Here is a 26,174-nt window from a genome sequence, read left to right as displayed (position 1 = left end):
TCGACCCTGAGCATTCTACTGCCCTGGGGCCTGGTTTGCTAGAAGCCATGTACCTGGACTCAGGCGTGTAGTGTCTTGCCAGCATCTGTTACTTCCACAGCGATCTACTCCATCCATAGGACAGATGGGTCAGAGGAAGCCTCCCTGAGCATGTCACCAGCTAGCCAGGAGCCAGCTCACAGATGCTCAGGACCATTTCGGGCAATGAGAAAATCCAGCCCAAGACAAACTCACTTCCTGAGCACTCTGGGCTTGCGGAGAAGAGCAGCACTTTGCCTGATGAGCAGAGCCATTCAACAAGGGCCTCAAGGTCAAGTATCCTAAAGCTGGGACAATAGGAGGTGAGCTGCAGGAAGCAAACCCTGTCCCTTCTTTGAAGAGCTTCCCTCTTCCATTGCACTTTAGGGAGGTTTCTTGTTCTCTAAACACACGCCTGCGGTGGGATATTCCCTATGCGAAGGGTCTTTTCCTGCCTCTGTCTCAGTCCACACAGCGGGGAGGCTTTCTCTTGCTAGAAGCAGGTGGGGAGAACATACCAGGTGCTCTCTCTGCAAAACGAATCCTGTCTTACTAACAGCTGTCTGCCTGCCCCTCGCCCCCAACCACACTTGGCCACTCCTTCCTCCCCTGCATCCTCCTGCTCAACAACGTGCTCCATAGAGGACCCATGTAGCCCAGTAGCCAGAGTACCAGACAGTGGTTCAGAGACCTGGGTTTTCTTCCTGGCTCCATTTCCCTTTTCACCCTGGCAGTCCTGTGGACATGGATTAGAAGGGCTGTAAAGGGGTAGTAAATGGTCTCGGTGTGCATGGGTGAAGCAGCAGGCACTATGGAGTCCCTGTCTCAGTTGAGACCTCTAGTCACGGCTGTAATACAAATACCTGCCTTCTTGTTCTGTGTTTGTACAGCACCTTGCGCACAATCGGGTCCTGGCCAGGACCGGGGCTCCTACATGCTACCACAACATGAATCATAGTGATAACAACAAACAGTAGCAACCAAATTACCAAGGACAAGGCGATTAGCATCCACGTAGGCTTATGTCTCACCTATAGGGTGGCTACGTGTTACAGACAATAAAATCACTACGATAAGTGAGATATTGCAGGTTTGGGCAGGAGCATGGGAAGAGATGAAGAGAAACTGGACTGGAGGTTTTGAGGGAATCAGGAAAGCTTAGTCAGTCAGTACAGACTTGGCCCTCTGCAAGTACCTTCCCCTGAGTTAAACTGGAACAAAATGATCAAGCTGTAAATTTTCCATGTTTATAGATCGCACCCAGCCATGGCAAGGTTCTTTATAATAAGCAGCAGCAGTCTGAGCATCTTTTTTAAAAATCAGGTCAGGTGCTAAAAGGCAGGATGCTTGGGTTACCTGGTTTCCATAGCAACCACATCCGTGGCTCAGAACGGGGAAAGGATGGTCAGAAATCTCTGGCATTCTCCTTTACTGATTAACTGAATTTTACTCCCCTTAAATTCCTTTTCACTGAATGGCAGCGCTTCATTGCATTACACTCCAGCCTGAGCGCAAAGGTTTAAACTCATTCACTATTCATAAGTGACAGGCAGAGGAAAAACGGGGAAATGAACATTCGGCAGCCTGATTATGTTCTGCCTATTGCAGACTTTAAATGTAATCTAATCACGACAAAACCTGAAACTAATAATACACTCATGTCTCAGAATAACTGATGATGAGCAGTCATATCTGTAGCTACTGAGCAAATACCAGTGTGCTGAGAACAGTATGCAAATGCAAAACGTGCTCCACCCATTCAGGGTATTTCTAATCTATAGCACCACATACACCTTTACGTCAAAGTCAGCCATCGTCCCTTTTATGTTGGCACAGATGGTCTCTATCTCCACATGAAGCATTTCGTCCTGAATTAAACCATCCTCATTGTGTGATCACCTGGATCGATCGGTCTTCAGCTGTTGTTAATACTGCGCTGATCACAACACATCCGCCATTCTTCTCGCACGCTTGCCTTTCTTCTCCATGTTTGTCCGAAACGTTTAACAATGTCATCTTCCCATCTTCTTGGAGGCCGACCGGGTGGTCTTTTCTGTTCTCGTGGGTACCACTCAGCAATGATTGCAGTCCACCTATTGTCCGTGAGCCATGCTGTGTGGCCCGCCCATCGTATCTTGTTATGTCTGCTTTCTACGATAATATCTTTCACATTGCTGCATTCTCTGATCATTCCATTTGGGATGCGATCCAGAAGGGAAATTCCCAACATAGCTCGTTCCATTGCCCTTTCAGCTACCGACAGCCACTGTTCTTCTCTCTTCATCAGTGCCCAAGTTTCACTGCCATACAGCATGGCTGGCAGCACTGTTGAATTGAAGATATTTGTATGTGTGGTCTTGTCGATTTTTCCTTTGAGGACGTCCTTGATGGAATTAAACGCACACCATCCTGCCCAAATCCTTCGCGAGAGATCTCCGTTCAGGTCTTGGTGCATATTAACTTCTTGGCCCAAATATATGTACTGTTCCACTTCTTTGATTTCTTCTCCTGTTACCGTTATTCGGGCTTTTTGTAAGACATCTGATCACATGTATTTCGTTTTGCAGTGGTTCATTTTCAAGCCGACCTGACTGCTTTTCTTGTCGAGTCTTCGTAGCATGCTCTGCAGTTGGTTGGTGCTTTCAGCAATTAGTACGATGTCATCCACGAATCTGAGATGGGATAATCATTCTCCATATATGTTGACACCACTCCTCCAATTGATCTTGTTCATAACCATTTCGAGGCAGGCGGTGAATAGTTTTGGTGCAATCGTATCTCCTTGCTTTACGCCTTTCTCAATTGGGATGCAGAGGGGAGTTTCACGGAGAGTAATGTCTGTTGTACATCCAGTATTCTCTTCCTTCAACAAACTGATGTACTGCATGTTAATGCCCTGCTCTGCAAACGCCTTTAATATTGCGTTAAACTCAATGCTATCAAAGGCCTTTTCATAGTCGACAAAAACAATTCACAGTGGGAGTTTGTATTCCTTCGCTCTTTCTAGGAGCTGGCTAAGGGTAAATATATGGTCGATCGTGCTGAAATTTCTTCGAAACCCTGCCTGCTCTCTTGGCTGTTGTTCATCCAGACTCTGCGAGAGTCGGTTCGTTATAACTTTTGTAAATATCTTGCAGATGTGAAACAGCAGGCATATAGGGTGATAGTTCTTAAGATTTTCTTGATCATCCTTCTTGTGCAACAAGATGGTATTCAACTCCTTCCAGCTTGATGGTATTTTTCCTTCTTCAAGATATCGATTAAATCTTAAAGCGAGGGCCTTCCAAAGTTTTTCGCCTCCTGCAGAAATCATTTCTGATGTTATTCCATCTTTGCCTGGAGCTTTTCCCTTCTTAATCTGGTGTAGTGCACTTCGGACTTCACTGACGATTATTGGGGGACACGTTCTTCTGACTCTTGGAGCATTGGGAGAGGGACGTTGACTCTTGATTTGAACAGTTCTGTATAGAAGTCCTTGCAGACCTCCCCCATCCCTGCTCTGTTGATTACTGTCTCTCCATCCTTGTTCTTTAATGCTGTTACGCTCAGTCTATACTGCATCAATTCCTGCTTCCATGTCCTGAGGCTCTTGCGTGATTCAGCTGTTTTGAGGAGCTTTTCTTTCCGGAAGTTCTCAAAGTCGTCCTTCAGTTTTCACCATATAAGTTTGCACAGGATGGAGTACTCAAGCTTGTTATCTGAGCTCCTTTTCATGTTTCTCTGCTTCTCCAACAAGCTTTTCATTTCATTCGAGATTCTTCCCTGCACCTTCTTCAGCTTTTCAATTTCAGATGTGTTTATGCAACGTCTCAGCTTGTCAGCAAAGATACGATAGTCCACATCACACTTTTCCGTCTGGCTCCAGTCAAACCCAGAAATCGCTTTCTTCAGTTTTGCTTCATCGAATGTCTTCGGTTGCTGTTTCCTGTTTGCCATCTGTAACGCCTTCTTTTCCATCGCTTCGTCAAAAATCAGCTTCGCTCTAAGCAGTCGATGGTCATTGCCAGTGTTGAAAGGCTGCACCACAGAGACATCTTGAACGATGCGCCTTTTATTGACTAAAATATAGTCGATTTCATTCTTGCTTTTCACGTTTGGCGTGATCCACATCCACCTTCTTGCAGTCTTCTTTTTGTACCAGGTGTTTGCCACATACATTTTTTTCATTTCTGCCATCACTACCAGCCTTCCTCCTCTTTCATTCCTTTTGCCCCTGCTGTATCTCCCTATGAACTTTTCGCAAGCTTCCCCTCGCCTGACCTTGGCATTGAAATCTCCCATCGTGACAGTGTAAGTGGACTTTTGCATGAGAGCTCTTTCAAGCTCTTGGTAGAATTCTTCCACTTCTTCGTCCTCACTTGCACTTGTGGGAGCATAGGCCTGGATGACCTTGCGGGTAGCTTTTGACTCCATCTGAAGATGCAGCACACCAATACGCGATGATATTAGCTGGCATGATATGCCTTTTGAAGACCAATCCTTACTGACGATAAATCCGACTCCTCCAACATTTCTACTGCCATCTCCCTTTCCAAGCCCCACAGCGCTTCCATCCTTCCAGTTGACTTTCAACTCCTTCTTTCATTGGGTTTCACAGACACGGAGGATATTGCATCTTATCCTTTTCTTCTCCTCTATCAGATGGTTTAACATTTCCTCCCTCGCCAGCGACCTACAATTGTAAGTACACACAGCGAGGGTTGTCCTTTTGCATGTTGGACTAGCACCTGACATTTTTAGCAACTTCTCATCAATTTCTGCTCCCCCACCGTAGAATAGTTCGATGACGTGCAGGGAACTAAGACCCATTTACTTGTGTTGTTTTAGCTGTTAACTTCAAGCCAACCCACTGGCTATGCAGGCAGGCATGCGTACCTCCTCAAGGTTAGCTAGCCTTCAACCTCTAAGGAGAAGGAAAAGCGTTCTTTCCTCTGAGGGAGCAATCTCCCTCCCTGGATTGGATAGTCCGACACCTTTGTGGCATGATTAGACCTACCAGGGCATACACCCTGCTACTATAGCTGTCAGATGGCCAGGGTCACCACTGCGCCACGATGAGGTAGGATTTTGCAGTGATACAATTGGTAAACTATAAAAATTGTTGCAAGTTTACAACTGCTAAGAAATAAAGGTCATGAAAGCACATGATGGCTGGATACATTGTTAGGTTAAACTGAGAATATTTCCTTGCACTGAGGACAGTCCAGAAGGAGGCTGAATGCTGTCTCAAGCAGGAAGAAACAAAAGCTGCAAGTATCTCAGGTGCTGCTTTTTGCCTGGTATTGAGATACACCATAGCATTGGCTGCAGGATGTTTCGTAAGTAACAGGAAATCAGTTTCTCGCTGTACAGTTTAATTCCCCAAGTTAAATACCTCTCAATTATTAAAACACATTAAAAGTTGCTCATGAGGCTGGAGACTTAATGAACAGTGATTTCATTGCTCCTGGTGTCAGCAAGCCACAGGATTCGTTAGGAAGTATGCAGAGATACTAAGTGAGGGACGTTAAAGCGGTCGAGAGCCTAGCAGGCAGAATACAGGGATGTCACTGTCAATAAGTATGTGTCTAGGATTATTCACAACACTCATTCTTTATGGACCTTTTTGCAATACACCCCTATGCTGTAAGAGCATGAGGCTTTTAATGTCATCCAGATTACAAATGATGCTCTAACACTTGCAATGAGCTGTAGTTCTCTTCTGTAAATGACAGTGCACTGGGGACCCTGTACTGTAAATAAATAAAGATAGATGAGCTCGTAAAGTACAGTTTACGATAAGTAACGGGTGCGATTTATGGTAAAACTAACTGATACAGGAGGGTACATTCACATTGATTTTTCTCATAGTCTTGCACAGTAATGTGCATTCTGCCACATTTGTGAGTTATAAATAACTCAAGTGGCACTTATGCAACCCCATCAGATCCCAGGATCTCAAAGCACTTGACAAACATCTAGTCAGTTCTAGCAGTGAGGCAGTCATTATTATGCACACCTCAAGCTTGATGCTGCTGACTCTCCATGCACAGACCTTGGGCTTGTACACACTTGCTTTTCTAACTGGCCATTGACTCCTACACCCAGAAGGTGGGAAGGATCAAGTCACTGAGGCCCAGAGAGGTTAAGGACCCCTCACAACAGCGGCTGGCTGCCCACCTGACTCACATACAGGAGTTATTCAGCACTGAGCAGGACAGCTGCCTACAAGCTCACGGAAATCTTTCCATTGACTTCAATAGGTGCTTGTCAAGGGGGGCTCTACTCACTGCTGTAGCGCTTCCTTCAGGCCGCCTCTGGGGATTAGCTCTGCCAGGCCAACACCCATTCCTGTGATTGCACTCTCAGTCTCTCTCACGCCGAGGACTTGAGGACTCCCACCTACCCTCCAGCCAAGTCACTGTAGTTTTCCCCTTCCAGGGGTACCAACATCTTGCAGGACCCACTGTCCCAGCCAGTCTTTCCTCTCCCTGCCCCTTAACAGCACCACTGCCAGTGGCTGGTAGGGGAACACAGCCCTGTCCTCTACACTGGGGTCCCGCCCAGGGACCCTACAACAAGCCGTCAAGATCTGCACTGTCCTGAACCTTACTGCTGTATCCACAGCCTGCTTCCTACCTGACCTCCTCTCACCTTGAGAGTGGCTGCAGCCCCTTTCTCCGCAGCCCCCTTCTGTCCTCAGCTCCCAAGCTTCACACAAGCCCCTCCTCCTCCTGTCCAGCTGAGCCTCTTCTTTAATTAATCCTCCTTGCTCCCTGGCTCCTCCTCTAGGTGCAGCCAAGGTGGTTAATTGGCCCACCTGTCCCCCTTAACCCTGTCAGGCCTGGTGTGGGGTGGACACCCCCTCACATATCCTCCCCCCAAGCCTGTAATCCCCAAAAGGTAAGGAGCCGCCTCCCTTGGAGTTGCCAGAGCTAGGCTCATAAGTCATCTTGCTCTTGCTCAAAGTCACCCAGCAGGTGACACAGATTATCCTGGTCCTCCCTAGTGCTCCTGAACTGTCCCCTCTGGAACTGCAGGTCTCCTTCAGCCTCTTGCCTGGCCTGCTCAGCAGCTAATAGCTTCTCCTGTAGCACCTTTACTTCCCCACAGAATCCCCCTGGCCCTTTTCACTCAGGGTCTGCGTCCCCACCGTAGCCTGCTCTCTTTCTGTGTTTGTCCCTATCCCTGTCTGGGCCCTCTCTGCCCCACTCATTTTATCTGCTAGGTCCTTACTACGCACGGGTTGACCACCTTCCAGGTCCATGGTCATCACCGCCATGTCTATCCTGATGACCTCCGGCCCTGGACACCCCCTCCTTTTTGTCTGTCTCACTGGGTTCCATGCCTTCCCCTTTGCTACCCCATAAATTCTTGAGAGGGCAGGGCTTTTTTATATGGCCAACCCTGCAGCACCCAAAGCAAACCCTTGTCCTCGCCTTGTCGGTAGGCCATGCTTTGGTTTTGTCTTGTCTTGCCCCCTCTCCTGGCCTAGCCTTCCCCTCACAGTTCATAAACGGGCACCTTCTTCTTATGTCCCCCTGCTGACCACAGGCAAAACACACCCCTCCCTTTCCTGTTCTCCACACAGGTTGGACTTTTTTGGGCTTTCTTGTTTTCCTGCCTTCTAAGTAAGACTTCTCATCTCCGTACCGGTCAGGGCACTCACTTTTTAGATGTCCCCTTCATCCGCAGGCATAACACTCCCCTGGCCAGGTTTCTGGCCTCCTGGACCTGGTAACTCCTTTCTGGTCTCAATCTCTGCAACCTCTGCTAATTTCTTCCCACACCTGCTTAGAAAAATACAGCTGCTGTTCCGCCAGCTGTGTCAAATAGTTTTCCAGGTAGAAATATGCCTCCCACTGTCTTTGCTGGGTCTCCAGCACCTGGCTCAGCAGGGCTTGGATCGATCCCTGCTGTTTGTTAGCTACTCTTGGGTCCAGCCTGGGAGGGTGGAAGTGCCCTGTGCAAAATAGGATTCTGCTCCATTGTCTCTTTCCCTGTTTTTTTTTCCGCTACAGCCTTTCGCAGTCCCCTTGTACCGGGAGTGGCCACCTTATAATGTCTTCCACAGTCCCCCACAGTCTCTTAGACTCCCCTTTTATCAGGGGCACCATAGGTGGCATGTGACGGTTGCATTTCGGTGCTGAAAGCACGCTAGAAGAGGGAGGGCCACTGGCACCTGTGCATGACACTTTACTCCCCACCAGCTTCCTCCCCTCAAGGCCCTGCCCGTGCTCCATGGCCACTTCCCCTGAGGCCCTGCCCCACCCACTACCTGCTCCTCTCCCCCAAGATCACCCCTGCTCTTTCAGTCCCCTCCCCAGAAGACTACCCCCCCCACACTAGATCCTCTCTGCCCCCTCCTCCGAGGCACCCACCACTCACTCCTCTCTGCCGCTTTCCCAAAGCCTCCACTGCTCACTCCTTTCTGCACCCTCCTGCCTTAAGGGTGAGCAACGGACGTGTGGGGACGAGAGGAGCAATCGGCGGCGGGAAGGGCCTCAGGGGAGAGGCAGGGCAGTGGCGGGAAGAGGCATAGCATGGGCAGGGCCATGGGGGAAGAGTGGGAGCAGGGCCTCGGGGTGGAGCACAGGCGGGATACTGGTGGCCCCCCCATTTCTCGGGTGCTTCCAGAGATGGCGCTTCAAAGGCAATGAGACAGTATGCCTCCAGAAGGAAGTGTGGTGCTTCCAGCATTTTTTGCCTGGTTTCTGGCCTCTTATACCACCGCCTATAAGAGGCACCCATCAAGCACAGTTTTTAACCTCCGCTGGTATCAGGAGTAAGCACCTGCCCGCGTTCTCCACCAAGATGTCCCGGGTGCCGTACTCACAGCTGTAGTGCCTCCTTCTGCCATCTGGGGATTAGCTCTGCCAGGCCAATGCCCCTTCCTGCAGTTGCATTCTGTCATGCTCTCAGTCTCTCTCTCCCAGGACTTGACTGGGCCCGCTTCATGACTTGGCCCTCCGGCCAGGTCACCGTAACCTTCCTCATTTGGGATATCAGAGTCTCTCAAGATCCACTGTCTCATCCACTCTTTCCTTTACCTGCCCCTTAATGACACCACTGCCCAGTGTAGTAGAGGACCCAGGCACGTCCTCTCACTGAGGTCCAGCCAGGGGCCCTTCAACAAGCAGTCAAAGTCTGCACAGTCCTGAACCTTACTGCTGTATCCACAGCCTGCTTCCTAACTGACCTTCCCTCACCCTGACAGTACCTACAGCCTCTCTCTCTCCTGCCCCACTTCTGCTCTCAGCTACAGGGCTTTACACAGGCCCCTCCTGTTCCTGCCCATCTGAGACTCCCATTTAATTAATCCTCATTGCTCCCTGGTTCCTCCTGCAGGTGCAGCATAGGCAGTTAATTGGCCCCCTTAACCCTGCCAGGCCTCATGTCAGCGGACACCCCCTCACAGTGTAGAACAGGCCTTGGGACTTCCCTGAAGTCAGAGAGCAAGTCAGTGGCAGAACCAAGAGTAGGAACCAGAGCCCACATTCTGTGCTGCAGTAACCGCTGACTTAAAAGTGGAGTTACACCAGCAGAGAATTTGGCCCCTAGGATGTTGATTCGCTATTCCTGCTCTGCCCTCCCTGGAGCAAATCTCCATCCATTTTCCCATCACTTCTAGCAAACATGGCGAGTTCAGACTTCGAAAGCACTTTGGAAGAGCCTGGAGCCAAAGAACATTTTTGAACAGGATGAAACCACCTTTCAAATATTCCCGTTCTCTAGTTATCTGTTTTGTCTTCCATCCACCCACTGTTGCCTCAGAATCTATTTCCAGTGTTGTTGGCAACATGACATCAAGTCATAAAGCCCTGCATGGTAAAGAAAATGTGGCACACCACATTTACACATGAATCTGGGAAATCTTTCAGATTACACCATTACCTTGTAAGCAGAACTCTGGGGGCCAAGGCTGAACAGAAGGTCAACAAAGATTCATGTTACATGCTCTCTTTCCTACAGTCATCAGAGCCCCTGCCAAAATCAGCTCTGCTGTTTCCTCACTAGCAAAGAAGACAATCAAAGGTCTGCCAGACACCTATGCCCATGGACTCTGCTGCTGAGGTACCTGCAGAACATGGCCCAGTCCAGTACAGCCATTTTATATGGGGGCGTCCAGAGGATGGATGCAAGGAGAGGAATCCAGTAGACAAAGAAAATCCAACACACACAAAGAAACAAGTGTTTTCCCGGTCTCTTCAGGTATCTCTGAAAATACTACTGGGAGGAAAGTTCACAAATAGAAAGTTCTGAGAGTTTGGTGGGGTATGGAGATGTAATTTTATGGCAGAAAGATCCTAGCTGTCTACACCAACCTGCCTGACGGATACACACCAAGGGGATCTTCCACTCAGGGAATTTGGGCCATGTCCTGTCAGAAGTCACAGCATTTCTCCCCCACCCCTCAAGAGTCCACCAAGCAGCTAAGAAAGTTATTTTGCTGTGATTTGAGGGTGCAGTGGTATCAGAACCTGGATTCTGCCCAAATTTTACAGGTGAACATGTTAAAAAGAGAAGAGAAGAGAAGAGTGAGGGGGGATTTGATAGCAGCCTTCAACGACCTGAGGGGGGTTCCAAAGAGGATGGAGCTCGGCTGTTCTCAGTGGTGGCAGATGACAGAACAAGGAGCAGTGGTCTCAAGTTGCAGTGGGGGAGGTCTAAGTTGGATATTAGGAAACACTATTTCACTAGGAGGGTGGTGAAGCACTGGAATGGGTTACCTAGGGAGGTGGAAGAATCTCCTTCCTTAGAGGTTTTTAAGGTCAGGCTTGACAAAGCCCTGGCTGGGATGATTTAGTTGGGGATTGATCCTGCTTTGAGCAGGGGGTTGGACTAGATGACCTCCCAAGGTCTCTTCCAACCCTAATCTTCTATGATTCTATGAAAAGGTGGGGTGACCCTGGTCAGAGCAAGGATCCAGTACTAGCAATAGGAGCCTGCCTAGAATACACACATTGGCATGTGAAATCCAAGAACATATTTCATAGGAAAGACAGACAGACTTGGTGGATATTCTCCCTGCAAAATACACACAGAATTCCCATTGGCTTCAAGAGAAGTCACATACATCCCTGAGGGGAGAAAAAGGCCCTATTGACAACTCAGCTTTTCAGCTAGTAACCAAGAAGATAATTATTTCTGGTGACTCTTCATCTGCAGAGCATGAAATCAAGCACATGGTATTCATTTGCCTACAATGCACAATATATTCATTGAGAGTCATTCCAGCACAATTACACTTTTTAAAAAGCTACATTTCAAGTACCTTCCCAGTGCATTGTTCTGACTCAAATTTGCAATTATAATCCTGTTCTATTTCAAACTGCTTCCTTGAGAGACCATGAAGCTTCCTGGAAACAGAACTGACTGATAAACTCCAAAAGTAACTTGGAAAGCAGGATAAATCCAGAACAGAAAGAATTTCGTCAAACATGGAGGACCCCAGAATTCAAAGCAAGAGCACACAGATATAAAAAGACCAATGTCCATCTTCAAAAGCACCCCAAGTACAATCAGAGAATGGGCTCAATGTTCCTGCTCATCCAAACTCCGTTTGGTACAGAGGGTGGAGAAGGAAGGCACAGAGCTGGCATCAACTCCCCAGTTCTATTCCAGTCAGCACCTAAATGCTGATCTAATTTATACCAGTGGAGAACTAGTGTAATGGAGCTGAGCTCTCTCCCATCCCCATCCCTGACTCTGTATGCCCTCTACACCACGGGTGGGGATCAGTACCCCCCCGCCCGCCAACCTTGTATGCCCTCTATGCCAGAGGTGGAGATCAGCTGTTGGAGTAGACAACTGTTGGCCTTACATTAATCGGTTCTTTGCATCCACCAGGCCAATTCTCCAGTGGCCTGTTATGGAATCACGAATCTGGCCCAGTAGTGTTTAACTGCCATTCATTGGCTATAACTGGAAATCCTCATTAATAAATACATTTAACAAAATAAGATGTAAGTATGCAAGGCTCATTGAATTCAATGGGAGCTAGACTGGGCCCTTTGAAGGTTCTTGGATCTGGACTTGGGGAAGTGCTGGGAAAGAATTACTTATTGCAAGGTGCCAGAAGCAAAAACTTAATCTTTGGCAAAACCAAAATTAATGGAATCCCGGCATCTGGAAGGGAACCTGAAGATACCACAATTTCCTCCAAGCAAGTTGATTGCCGAGAAACCAGAGAGGATGAGAAGTTCCCAACTGCTGCATGTGGCAGACACAGAGGCAGGCGACATCTTCATCATGCTCCAGTATGGGGTGAAGGGATTGAACTGCTAGGCCATGCCAGTCAACCATTTCAAGAATACTGGGAGCCATGAAAAAATGTCACTCAAGATGGGGTCTTTTCCTTCACAGCAAGCTGCCTGCCCAGGGAGACCACTGATCATTATGCTGCAGAGATATAACTTTGGGAAAAGGTCTATTGGTTGTTTTTGTTGCTATGTTTAAGATATCTTGGTAATTTTCAGTGGAGAGGGAGTGTTGAAAAGTCTCCACTTGTTTATTGCTCCTGCCCTTCATGAAACAGCCATGGCAGTGGCAAGAGAGATAAAGGCACCACTGGGTGGGAAGCATACAAGAGCAATAGGAATGGTTGGAAGTCGGCTGCCGGTAGTCACCTCAGCTTGGATGTACACTTGTTATTTCAGTGCAGCCAGGTGTCCTGTGAACTCTTCACATTCTGGAGCAGGTTCTTTCTCTGCTGAGGAGCATCCCAGCTGGCTCCCAGTGACCGAACAGGAGCAGTACTGACTGCAGTGACGAATCCAGGGGGTAGACCCCAGGCATACTGCTGAGATGAGTACTTCCCTTGTCACCCCTGCTAATGTGGCCCCCACATCCCTGCAGCTGGCAACACAGACCCCAGCCCTGCAGCTTGGCTCCCACACCCCACTCTGGAGAGGAGGAACTGAAACAAGAACATGGATAATTCTCTTCTCCTCAGCCCCATCACAAAGCACTGAGCCCTTAGCAGCATACAGACGTGCTACCGTGGAGCTCACTTTTCACTGTGAAGTAACTAACCATTGGAACAACTTTCCTAGGGACATGCGCCTCCGTCACTTACAGCCTTTAAACCAAGACTGGTCACCCTTCTAAAGGATTATGCTCTAGTTCAGCCATAAGGTTTGGACTCGATGCCAGGATGACAGGATGAATTTCTTTGTCCTCCTATGATTAATGTGGGGTGCTTGGTGAGGAGCACTGACCTGTGCCCCAAAATGAGGCTTAAGTGTAGGATTTCTGAGGTGTATGCTGGATGGTCAGAGGGGAGCAGGTGATCTCAGCACACTCCCCCACAGGAAGATGGAGTCATTTGACCAGTGGTTGCCATGAAGGCTGACTGGGACCAGCTGCCAACCAGAGTAATTGTCATGGGGACAGTCACCTGGATGGCAAGTGGGGAAAACAGAGTGAGGCAAAAGGCAGCCTTCACACTGGGACCCTGTAACAAACGCCATTGAGGAACACGGTAACTGAGTCCAGGCTAGATATCACCTTACAGTCACGTACCGGTTGTTCTATTTGTTAAGTGTGCAATAGGGAATGTGGAATTGTATTGTGGAAGACCCAAGATGAAAGTTCCTGCAACTGCCCTGCCCCCCATGAGTCTATAGTCTAAAATCATTACTGATATTCTCTTAGCTCAACAGTGACTGCTACATTTACCATGCTGCATATGTAAACCACATACAAATAAAACCAATTATTTCAGAAATGAGATCTACACTGCTGGTGACTTTCAGGCAACATGGCAATTTGAAATGAAGATAGAAGACAGGGATATTACCCGATAACTCCAAGAGTCTCTGTGCAGTTCCCAAATAGAAGCGTGCAGTTGAAATAATTGTTTATGAGCATGGGCATGAAGGAGCAGCACTGAGCTGAGATGTTTGTGTGAAACACTGAAGTGTGAGAGGTTAGAAACATTATTTTAATAGAACTTTAATTGCCTTAGGTTTTGGGAAGGATCTGAGGCATAGATAGAATAAAACACACTGGAATTATTAGAAGATATAAAGTGTTTCTGTACAAATTAAGAGCTTTGAACTATGAGGTCCTCTGTTAAAAAAGCTACAGCTAACATAAGCCTTAATTGCCATCTTTCCCCTCTTCACTCGATTAAAGTCTGTTACAAATGCCACCATTAGAATGTTCTGCACAAAATGCTACATTGGGTGAATGTTAAGGTTATCCAGTGAAGCACTTAGTTCTCAGGAAATGCTCAAGTTAAGGTTGCAGGATCAACATTAATTCTGCCCCCTGGACTGTGTGATTTATGATGCATTAACGCAGCCCTCTTGCATCTTGCAGTGTCCGTGGTTGTCCTTCCTTAAGCCCTGTGCTCTTTACAAGATCTGCTGGCATTACAACAAAGTAGGAACCCTTTCCTCTGATCCCTGCTCACCTTCCAGTATGCCAGCAGAGGCAGCCAGCATAGCTTCTGCTAGCTACACGTTGTGTGAGCTTAGTAGGAAAGCACTAAGAAAAGTTGCTCTATGTATATACTGAACACAACGTCTAATTTTCTCTTATTATGAAACAGATACTGAACCAGAAACATGACTCACCTTGAGTGTAGGCCTGCCCTCAGACTACTTCAACAGAACAGCACTGAGATGGTTTATAAGAAAATTAAGAATACGTTGATTAATAAAGAACAGAGATTTAAGTGATACTAAACAAAAGAAAAAGAGACAGGTAAGGATACAAACAAAACAAAACGTGCTTTCTAGTGACTAAAATTTTTAGCAAGTTACAAATTTTGCATAAGCAGTTTTCTCACTTACACCATGTTACCAGAATCTCCAGCCCTCCCAGGTCAGAGGGTCCAACATTCACAGAATCAGAGGGTGCTGTCCCCTCTGTTCCCTAAGTGATGGATAACTAGAATGTCTTTTTGTTCCCCTTATACTTCCCAAAGTCCATTGACTGGGCCTCAATCTCCAGGAAGACTTCCTGGGGGTGCAGACTCTGTCTCCAGGTGTGACCATTTCTTAGCTTGATTGCTTTGTTTACCTTATATGTCCTTTCATGGTCCTCTGCCTGTAACCAAGCCAGTCAGACAGATAACTCCACATTCCTTTGTCTAGGGCAGGCTGAAATTATGCACTACCTCCAAACCATATTATAAGAACATATTTCCAGCACACATACAACTCTTTATACACAACCCAAACATATACCACACAGTGATACTCCTGACGAGCACACCACCAGTTTACATGCAAGATACCTTTTGGATACATCTTCTGCAACAGTGTGTTGCTGGGAGGGAGTGTGTCAGACCTGATATGAGTTACGGGTTTGTAGGCCCTGTGCCAGTGGGCATTGAAGGGGTCTTAGGGTTATCAAAATGCAAATGATTTAATGAATCTCTACCTAGGAAGGTTTCAGAGTAACAGCCGTGTTAGTCTGTATTCACAAAAAGAAAAGGAGTACTTGTGGCACCTTAGAGACTGACCAAAACATTGTACCAAAAGGACTGAAGGTAAAAAATCCATTACAATCTACATACCACACAGACTATGCTGACAGCTTGTGCCACACGCTCTCAAAGTTTATAAATTGGTTAGTCTCTAAGGTGCCACAAGTACTCCTTTTCTTTTTACCTAGGAAGGTATATTCACAGACCCTTTCACTGTCCCCAAATATAGTTAATTAAAACAAATATGGAGAAGCTCCTTTTGCCCCAGCAAACTGGGATAATTATTATAACATTTACTTTGTTTGAATGTCTGAAGTTCAAAGAGTTATTTACTCTAAGGGTTCCTGGATAACGTGTAAATAAATCAGTCTAAAACAATAATTCGGTTTCCCTAACTGTAGGTCAAATGGACAGAAGTTTCAAATAATCATATAAACTGCAGGAAATAAATCATCAAGCAAGATGAATCTGAATTAATTGTTTGTCTTGTAAATCAGGAGGAAAAAAGAAGTGATGGCTTTGGACTGTGATACTTAATGATCACAAGGGAACTGACCTAAACCTGAGGGTAGGTCTCTACAAGCTGATAGATTCATTCTGGAAGATGCATAATGTTGGTGGTGCACAGAACACTCAGAATCTGCCTGGATACACATCCAGCGGCAGAAGAATATAAAATATACTGCTGAAGCTCTGCTGGTGAGAAAGAGGAGTTCGAGTGCACGACGATGATGGAGACTGGAGGGTCTAAATATAGCACAGAAATAATAATAGTCAACTTCCACTTTCCATGATTGTGTATCACAACAGGACAAGGCCCAGAAAAACAATTCCTTGACACCTTAAAACAATCTCTTCTTAGAGCAGGTAATTGAAGAGCAAACTCAGGAAAGGCTATTTTGATTAGTGCTAAGTAACACAAAGGAGTCTATTCAAGTAGTAACTTAGCTGGCACACTAGTAATAGGGACCACAATATTATTGAATTGAGCATCCCTTTTGGAGGGACTATACCAAAAATTAGCATGATGACATTACACTTTAGAAGGAGGATTTCAAGGAAGGAATTGGTCAAGAGACCCTAAAGGAAGGGTGACATAATTTGAACTTCCAAAAAGCCTTACATCTCTTGCAAGAGGGAATTAAGAAAACTAAGTAGTCATGAGGTGAGTGGTAAATCACTATCATGGATTAGAAACAGGATAAGAGGCAGAAAACAAAGGATAAAACAAATAGCTCTATTTTCAACATGGTAAATGGTTAATATTGCAGGTTTCCACAAGACGCCACACTAGGAATGGTATTATTAAACAACTGTATAGAAATGAGGGTGAACAAGCAGATGGCAAATTTTTCCAATGACCCAAAATTATTGTTGATTGTTAAGAGTGTGAAGAACTTCTGGGACACTGAAAATCAGTGTTGACAAATATAAGGTAATGCATACTGGAAGACATAGCTTGAACTATGGGTTCATTGCTGGGTTCTAAATTAACTGTAACTATCCAGGATAGAGAACTAGGCGTCACCGTGGGCAGCTAAACGGACACCTTCACTTAATGTGCAGCAGCAGTCAAAAAAATAGACCGTTTGCATAAGGAATAGGACAGAACATAAGTCCGAACATACCATAGTACCATTATTAGAGCGACAAGGTGGGTGAGGTGTTATCCTATTGGACCAGCTTCTGTTGGTGAAACAGACATGCTTTCAAGCTTATACAGACCTGAAGAAGAGCTCAAAAGCTTGTCTCTCTCACCAAGAGAAGTTGGTCCAATAAAATATATTAACTCACCTGCCTTGTCTCTCCAATATCCTGGGACCAAAATGGCTACAACACCGCACACAACAACACCATTATATGATTCAGTGGTGCACCTTCACCTGGAGTAGTTCTGGTCATTCTTCCTATCTCCAAAAGCATATGTCAGAAAGAGAGGAGGCTCAGAGACTGATTTAGTCGGTGTTGGTCCTGCTTTGAGCAGGGGGTTGGACTAGATGACCTCCTGAGGTCTCTTCAAACCCTAATAGTCTATGATTCTATGACTGATGACAAAAAAAAACCATTAGAATCATGAAAAGGCCTCCATAAGAAGAGAATTTGAAAGAACGCATTGTTATACAGAGCATAATCAATCTGTGCAGCTCACTGCTACAGGATATTATCGAATCACAGAATTGTAGGGCTGGAAGGGATATTGAGAGAGCATCTAGTCCAGCCCCCTGAACTGACGCAGAATCAAGTAAACCTAGACCATCCCTGTCTAATCTGTTCTTAAAAACCTATTAGGAATGAGGGACCACAGTGTGGGAAGGTAACAACGAGAGGAGAGAAATCATGAACAAACGGTAGTGGAGAACCCTGTTATTTGTTTTCTAAGCTCCCCCAGAATTGTAGGATCTGTTGTATTCTATGGAGATTTTTATCCCATGCCCATCACCATGGTATCTGATCTAAGACTGCTGGAAACAGGACTAAACGTAGCAATATTACACTGCAAATTATTATCCTCCAGCGAAACAAGGACATCTACTTAGACTAGATTGCTCATGTGTCACTGGGCATCAGGAATAAGTCAGTATTAAAAATAAATCCAACTCATTTGCTCTAGGCTTATCTTTGAAAAATATATTCATTCATCCATGGTTTAAGCGCAGTTTAGATTAGCCAGAGGATGTTAATGACTGCGTAGGGTGTAATATAATGTACAGTAAAACTTCAAGTTACTAGCTGCCGTGAAAGCAGTAACAGCAGGTGTATACTACATACGCCTCTCTGTGACATGCCGCGATAAAATTAACCATGAAAATCAATTCTGAACATACCAGCGAAGACACTGCCTATAATGGTCATTTAGAATGCATCTGCAGATCACCTGGATTCAAAACAATGAGGATACACATACAGCGGGTGGCTGAGTGCCCTGGCTGGGCTGTGCCAGTGGCACACGGCTTTTGTAGGGAGCAGGGTGGACCCACACAAGCCCTTCCAGAGGCACTGGGGGCCAGGGTATTTAGGAGCCTACCTCCCACTAACATCAGTGAAATACTTTTGAGGACTTGGGTCCTGGGACAGCTCAGTTGGGATGCTTAGCGCCATCCAGCAGAATGGCGGAGACTGCAACACACAGTGGAAGGACAGAGCACTGACCCGGGAACCAGGAGGTCTGGATTAAGTTTGTTGCACTGCTACAGTGTCCCTGTGTGACCTTGGGCAAATTGCTTAACCTCCCTGTACCTCAGTTCCCCCTTGTGCAATTGAGTTAACAGCCCTGCCCTTCCTCATGGGATCCTGATGAAGTGCTCAGGTAATGGGGGCCATTCAAAGACTGACAAATAAGGTAAACTGGCCCCACTCCATGGACCAGTGCAGCAGCTAAGGAGGTGGGGGGTCTCATGGCTCCATTCTGACCCCTTTCAGACAATCTGCTCCCTAGTGAAAGCAAGAGGCAAGCAGTGACTGCTAATGCAATTGCCTCTGAATGCCTGGCCCTTCCTGTGCAAGGCTAATCACACCTTGGCCCTGGATGATAAGAATATACATGTGAGGGAAGAACTCCGATGAAAGCAACGTGACCTGTGTTTAAGATGCAGTTTGACATTACAGAAGCTAGATGGTCTCAAGGTAATCTCCATTACACCTCTTTGAGACAGGGTATTGATCTGGTTCCACTTAACAGAAATCCCAGGGTTACATAACCCATAAAATTGCAGCCAGTGGAATTAAATACATTTATGTTTTAAAAGACCTGCCTTATTTCCAATGAATATTTATCAGCAGTTCGACATTGCATGGGGATGACCGGCTCAGCATGGTTTTTGCAAATAAAAAGGCAGATGAACAAAGTGTATACGGATTTGTTGACCTCCGAGACTTTCATACTCTGTATGTGCAATGCACTGTGGGTGCTTGCTAACAAAAAGCAAACATTTGAATATTGTGTATACAATCATTTCCAGAAGGATTTAATCAAAGTAAAACAGATTCTGTATGACACCAGATCCCTAATGCTTATCAGAAAGCAAAAACCACTAACAAATAACAAGAAATCAGAGACACTAATATGCTACATATTTCAGCATCAAAACAGATAGTCCTGTAAATTACCCTTCCAGTTCACATGGCTAATGTAGTATTTACATTTGTGCTGTGGAAGAGCTGCATAGCCAACTATACCAACTGTGAAATGTTATCCAAAGAAGGATGTTTTAAACAGATGTAGTATAAAAGTTCTTGTCGATTTGATGTTTTAAATAGGAAATCAAATTACATAGCCAATCAAATACACGATTTTGTTTAGTTTTACCCATACCTACACCCCATGCAATCCCCCAGATATCAGTGGGATTGAAAGGTGCAAGTCTGGCCAAAACTGGTACCCAAGGAAAGCTGCATTGTAGGAGTGGATGTGGTGCTGTTGGACTGGGCTGAAGGAAGCAGATTCTCACTTTAGTAACAGCTGCATTGCTGTGGGCATTGCCTACACCCCAGGTCTGGGAAAGGACAAAATATTCCTTTGGAAATATTGTTGTGCCCATGTTACACACAGCTGAGCCCACCTCCAATCTTCCGTGGTACTCTCTGGTGTGAGATGACTTCACCTTCTATTTCTAATACCGTCATACACTATTTATGAGAATTAGACTCTGAATGCTCAAGTAGGTGCTCTGATTAGAAGTCATTACAGGAACAGAGCGAGGGGCTTCTAATGCAAAAATGAATGGAATGTCTTGATTAATATCTAATCACACACCCATTTTTTCCAACCAATTTTGTTGTGCTGGCGTATCCATCGAAACTGATCACTGAATTCTGAATTTTACAGTGTATCTATTGTAATTGGGACATAACAGAAGAAATGCCCCAGATAAATAGATCAGGTTTTCCGTACCACATTATGAAAGGGCCTGAACAGCCATGGGATCAGATCCAAGTCTGATGAACACAATGATTAACAAATGTGCATTGATTAATCTGATTAAATATTTCATTAGGGTAGTAATGGCAAATTACCAGCATCTTACACCAATTCCACCTTCCGCATACCATAGCCAGACATCCAATCCCAGACCAGCCAGCTGCCCTGTGATGAGATTTGAATTCCTGGTGATTTATGGGATGCCTACAAGGAGAGTTAAAATGAAGGGGAGCAGCGACCCAATCAATTCTCTATGGAGCAGCTCCCTCTGAAGTTATTGTTATTAACATACCCTGGGAAACATTGCAAGTTAGACACAAGGTTGTTTTTCCTTTTATATTTGGTGTGGAAGGGGAGCAATGGAGCCTTTTAAGGGAGATTACACAATAAAAGGTGAGCATTGAACAGAGAGCACAAGGAAGAGCAACTTTTAGACAGCTGATTCTGTTTTCAAAGGAGAAAACAGGCTTATAATGTGTCAACCGCTTATATAGCAGATCAAGCCTCTTTCTGAGCTGCAAACTTGTCACCCCACTGTGCAGACGTCCAGGTAGTGAGTCTGCTGAACACAGCCAAGGACCTTTTCTGTCCATTAGGAGAGGCTTAGCAATTGGTTCCTTTGAGGCCCTAAGTTTAGGTTTTGGCTCAGCAAGTCTGACACACTAGCCAGGAGTCTTAGGCAAAGCACATTTCTTTCCTGAATACAAAACATCGAGAAGCCACCGAATGCGGAACTTACCGTGTGTCTTTACTGCAGCCGCCGTGTGCAACTGCAGCGTGTGCTGACGTACCAAGCCAGCTTTACTCCGGCCAGCTCGGGGCCTGGACCAACGAAGCTGCAGCAGTGCAAGTTTCAGCACAGGTGGTCTAAGCCCACCTGGAATTCTGGTAATTATTTGTGGGGCTAGTCTGCCCTGAAGATCTCACTGCCATGTCTTCACTGGTCCGGGACCTGAGAGCCCTGGACGGAAGCTAGCTTAGGTGTGTCTGCTTGAGTTGCAGCCACACCCAGTGATCGCAGTGTAGACACAGAGTGACGATGGTCCACAGGCAAGTAGCTTCCTGTTGGTTGCATATGCCCGTTTCCTCCCACACTCCTGCCAACAACATGGGTTGCAGAAAGTTTGCTCACCTCACCAGAGTCAGCTATATAAGAACGGCCATGCTGGGACAGACCAAAGGTCCATCTAACCCAGTGTCCTGTCTTCCGACAGTGGCGAATGCCAGGTGCTTCAGAGGGAATGAACAGAACAGGGAATTACCGAGTGATCCATCTCTCTGCCACGCCGTCTCCCCTCCCTCCATCCGTGCTGCCTTGTCGAGCGCGAGGCTACATTAACTACAATGAGTTAATCCTTGAGGGCTCAGCCGAGTGTTAGTTCATCATTTAGCAGTAAGGCAACACTTGGGAACTATCCCACCCTCTTCCACCCTCTGACTTCACCGCCTCAACCAAGCTTCACAATCATCATTGCTGTGTACAGTACTAAATTGTTTAAAACTTATGCTCTGTGTGTGTGTGTGTATAAAATACAGTCTTTTGTCTGGCAAAAAAAATTTCCCTGGAACCTAACCCCGCATATTTACATTAATTCCTATGGGGAAATCAGATTTGCTTAACACCGTTTAGCTTAAAGTACCATTTTTCAGGAACATAACTACAACATTAAGCAAGGAGTTACTGTAATCCATTCATCCAATCCATACTTTTTTAACTCGCTGACCGTGGGAGAGAATTCCTATCAACTGGAATTAATCTGCAAACTGGACACCATCAAATTAGGCCTGAATAAAGACTGAGAGTGGATGGGTCATTGCAAAAACTAATTTCCCCATACTGTTACTCACACTTTCTTGTCAACTGTTTGAAATGGGCCACCCTCATTACCACTACAAAAGTGATTTTTCCTCCCTGGGTATGCTATTGTTAATTGAATTGTCTCGTTAGACTGACCCCCACTTGGTAAAGCAACTCCTATCTTTTCATGTATTATGTATATATATATATATATACACCTGCTACTGTATTTTCCACTCCATGCATCTGATGAAGTGGGTTTTAGCCCACAGAAGCTTATGCCCAAATAAATTTGTTAGTCTCTAAGGTGCCACAAGGACTCCTCATTGTTTTTTTTCATATCAAAAGCTTTGCTAAATCAAGATATAAATATAAAGATCAGACAGCCCCTGCTCCCATCTTATTTTTGGGGGCTACTCAGTGGGTCACTATCCCCCCATCCAATGGGGCACCTCATCACCAGGTGGAAGTGCCCCTCCTCCCCTTCTGCCAGGATGGCACAGCTGGCTCCCGTCCTTAGCCAGGAAAGCTCTAGAAAGCCCCATCCCCAACAGACAGGGGTTCCCTCTGGAGATAGCCCATACGGGGGTAGGGTGACTCCCATACATATTCTGAGAAAAGGATTTTCTCCAGGCCAGACTTCAGGCCCCCTGCCCCATGTGCAAAGGGGTCAATGGGCAGGATCCTTTCCCCTTCAGGGAGTGAGGAGGTAAGGAAAGGTAATTGCACCTCTCCCTCTGTCAAGTGTGGGAGGAGGGGGTTAAGGCTGAGCCCCTCTGTCCAATCCCAACTCACCCCATTGCCCTAGAGGATATGGCTGACCCCTCTGCCCACCACTGCCCTGGCAGGCAGCACTTGGCACCCCAGAACATTCTGATTAACAAACTAGAGTAATGGCACATATTAACTGGACTAAAAGCTGGCTAACTGCTTGGCCTCAAAAGATAACTGTAAATGCGATAGCAGCATTGAGTGGGTGTGTTTCTAGTGGGGTCCTGCAGGGACCAGTTCTTGGCCCTTCATTATTTAACATTTTTATCAAGGACCAGAAGGAAAACATAAAATCGTCACTGGGAAAGTTTGCAGATGACACAAAACTTGGGGAGTGGTAAACAACAAAGACGGGCCACTGACACAGAGCAATCTGGATCGCCGAGTACACTCGCACAAGCACACAACGTGTGTTTTCAAATGTAAATGGATACATCTAGGAACAAAGACGACCAGTCACCTTTACAGGATAGGGGAGTCTATCCTGGGAAACAGTGACATAGGAAATGCTTTGGGGGGGAGGATAATCAGCTGAACATGAGCTCCCAGGGTGATACTGTGGCCAAAAGATCTAACGCAATCCTGGGACACATAAATAGTGGAATCTTGAGCAGGAATAAAGTTATTTTACCTCTGTATTTGGCACTGGTGCGACCGCTGCTGGAATCCTGTGTCCAGTTCTGGTGCCCACGACTCAAGAAAGATGTTGATAAATTAGAGCTGGTTCAGAGAAGAGCCACGAGAATGATTAAGAGAGAAAACATGCCCCATAGTGATAGCGATAGACTCAAAGAGCTCAATTTATTTATCTTAACAAAGAGAAGCTTAAAGGGGGACTTTGTCTCAGTCTATAGGTACCTACATGGGTACAAACATTTACTTATAGATTCGTCAGTCTAGCAGACAAAGGTGTAACATGATCCGATGGCTGGAAGTTAAAGCAAGAGAAATTCAGGCTGCAAAGAAGGCAGACATTTTTTACTGAAAGAATAATTAACCACTGGAACAATTTACCAAGGGTCATGGTGGATTCTCCATCACTGACAATATTGAAATCAAGATGGGATGTTTTTCTAAAAGATCTGCTCAGGGACTTGTTTGGGGGTAGTTGGGCCGTGTTATGCAGGGGGTCAGACTAGATCAGGGGTCGGCAACCTATGGCACACGAGCCAAAGATGGCACGGGAGCCAATTTTTAATGGCATGCTGCTGCCTGCCAGGTCCCGGCCGCCAGCCCCGCTCCACCCGCTGCCGAACCCAGGCCGGGACCCTGGCAGGCAGCAGCGAGCCATTAAAAATCCTGCCCTCCCTGGCGCGCTCTTCTCCGCCGCGGCCCCCCACACCCTTCCCCGGGGCAGGGTGAAGAAGCTTGGTCCTGCCGGCTGCTGCTGCAGGGCAGGCAAGGCCCCCCCTTCCCCACCTCTTCTCCCAGCCTGCTGGGTCCTGCCCCTCCCCCTCTCCCTCCCTGGATCCAACCTGCTGATGGCCACTGCGAGGGAGGGGGAGAAGCAGAGCCAGAGCAGCCCTGCTCATGGGAGGAGGCCGAGAAGAGGTGGGGATGGGGCTGTGGGGATGGGGCTGTGGGGATGGGGGGTGGAATCAGAGCATATCCCCTCCAGCCCCCTGTCATGAGCCACTCTGGGCTGGGAGCACCCCCATGACTCCAGCCCACACCCCCAGCCCTCTGCCCTGACCCTGCACCCCCCTCACACACACCCAGCCCTCTGCCCTGACCCCTGCACCCCCTCACACACCCCCAGCCCTCTGCCCTGACCCCTGCACCCCCCTCACACACCCCCAGCCCTCTGCCCTGACCCCTGCACCCCCCTCACACACTCCCAGCCCTCTGCCCTGACCCCTGCACCCCCCTCACACACTCCCAGCCCTCTGCCCTGACCCCTGCACCCCCTCACACACTCCAGCCCTCTCCCCTGACCCCTGCACCCCCCTCACACACTCCAGCCCTCTCCCCTGACCCCTGCACCCCCCTCACACACCCCCAGCCCTCTGCCCTGACCCCTGCACCCCCCTCACACACCCCCAGCCCTCTGCCCTGACCCCTGCACCCCCTCACACACTCCCAGCCCTCTGCCCTGACCCCTGCACCCCCTCACACATACCCCCAGCCCTCTGCCCTGACCCCTGCACCCCCCTCACACATACCCCCAGCCCTCTGCCCTGACCCCTGCACCCCCCTCACACATACCCCCAGCCCTCTGCCCTGACCCCTGCACCCCCTCACACACTCCAGCCCTCTCCCCTGACCCCTGCACCCCTCTCACACACACCAGCCCTGACTCCAGCCCCCCTACACATACCCAGCCCTCTGCCCTGACCCCTGCACCCCCTCACACACACCCAGCCCCCCCACCCCATGCCCTGACTCTTGCACCCCCCACATTCCCACCCCCACCCTGAGCACCAAACGGGAGCTCCTGCACCCCCCCCCCCCACATTCCCGGCCCCTCGCACCAAATGGGAGCTGCCCAGGTAAGCACTCCATCCCCAAGCCTCCTGCGCCAACCCTGAGCCCCCTCCTTCATTCTAGCTCCTGGCCAGACCCTACACCCCAACCCCCAGCCCTGTGCTCAGTGCACTCCCACCCTCAGCTCAGTGCAGAGAGAGAGGAAGAGAATGGGCTAGAACCAGGGAGAAGATAGGTACCCGCTCTATGTGGGCCGGGACCCCAGACCGGCAGCGGGCTGAGTGGGGCCAGCAGATGGAACCCCAGACCGGCAGCGGGCTGAGTGGCAGTGGGCTGAGCTGCACAGCCCGCTGCCAGTCTGGGTCCTGGCCGCCGGCCCCGCTCAGCCCGCTGCCAGTCTGGGTCCTGGTCGCAGGCCCCGCTCAGCCTGCTGCCAGCCCAGGTGAACGGAAGCCCAGGCTGGCAGCGGGCTGAGCAGGCCGGCGGCGTAAGATCAGCATTTTAATTTAATTTTAAATGAAGCTTCTTAAACAGTTTGAAACCCTTGTTTACTTTACATACGACAATAGTTTAGTTATATAATATACAGACTTATAGAGATAGACCTTCTAAAAAACGTTAAAATGTATTCCTGGCACGCAAAACCTTAAATTAAAGTGAATAAATGAAGACTCGGCACACTGCTTCTGAAAGGTTGCCGACCCCTGGACTAGATGGTCCCTGCTGGCCTTGGAATCCATGAACCTATGAACTGTACAGGGAGCCAGCTGAAGATACCCCTTCTGTAGGGGATGCACATTGCCACTTCTGGCAGGGCTGCCCTGAAC

This window comes from Eretmochelys imbricata, chromosome 6 (genome assembly GCF_965152235.1).
Source record: "Eretmochelys imbricata isolate rEreImb1 chromosome 6, rEreImb1.hap1, whole genome shotgun sequence".
NCBI classification, from domain to species: domain Eukaryota; kingdom Metazoa; phylum Chordata; order Testudines; family Cheloniidae; genus Eretmochelys; species Eretmochelys imbricata.
The sequence above is the reverse complement of the archived record's forward strand: the minus strand, read 5'-3'. Positions refer to the sequence as shown.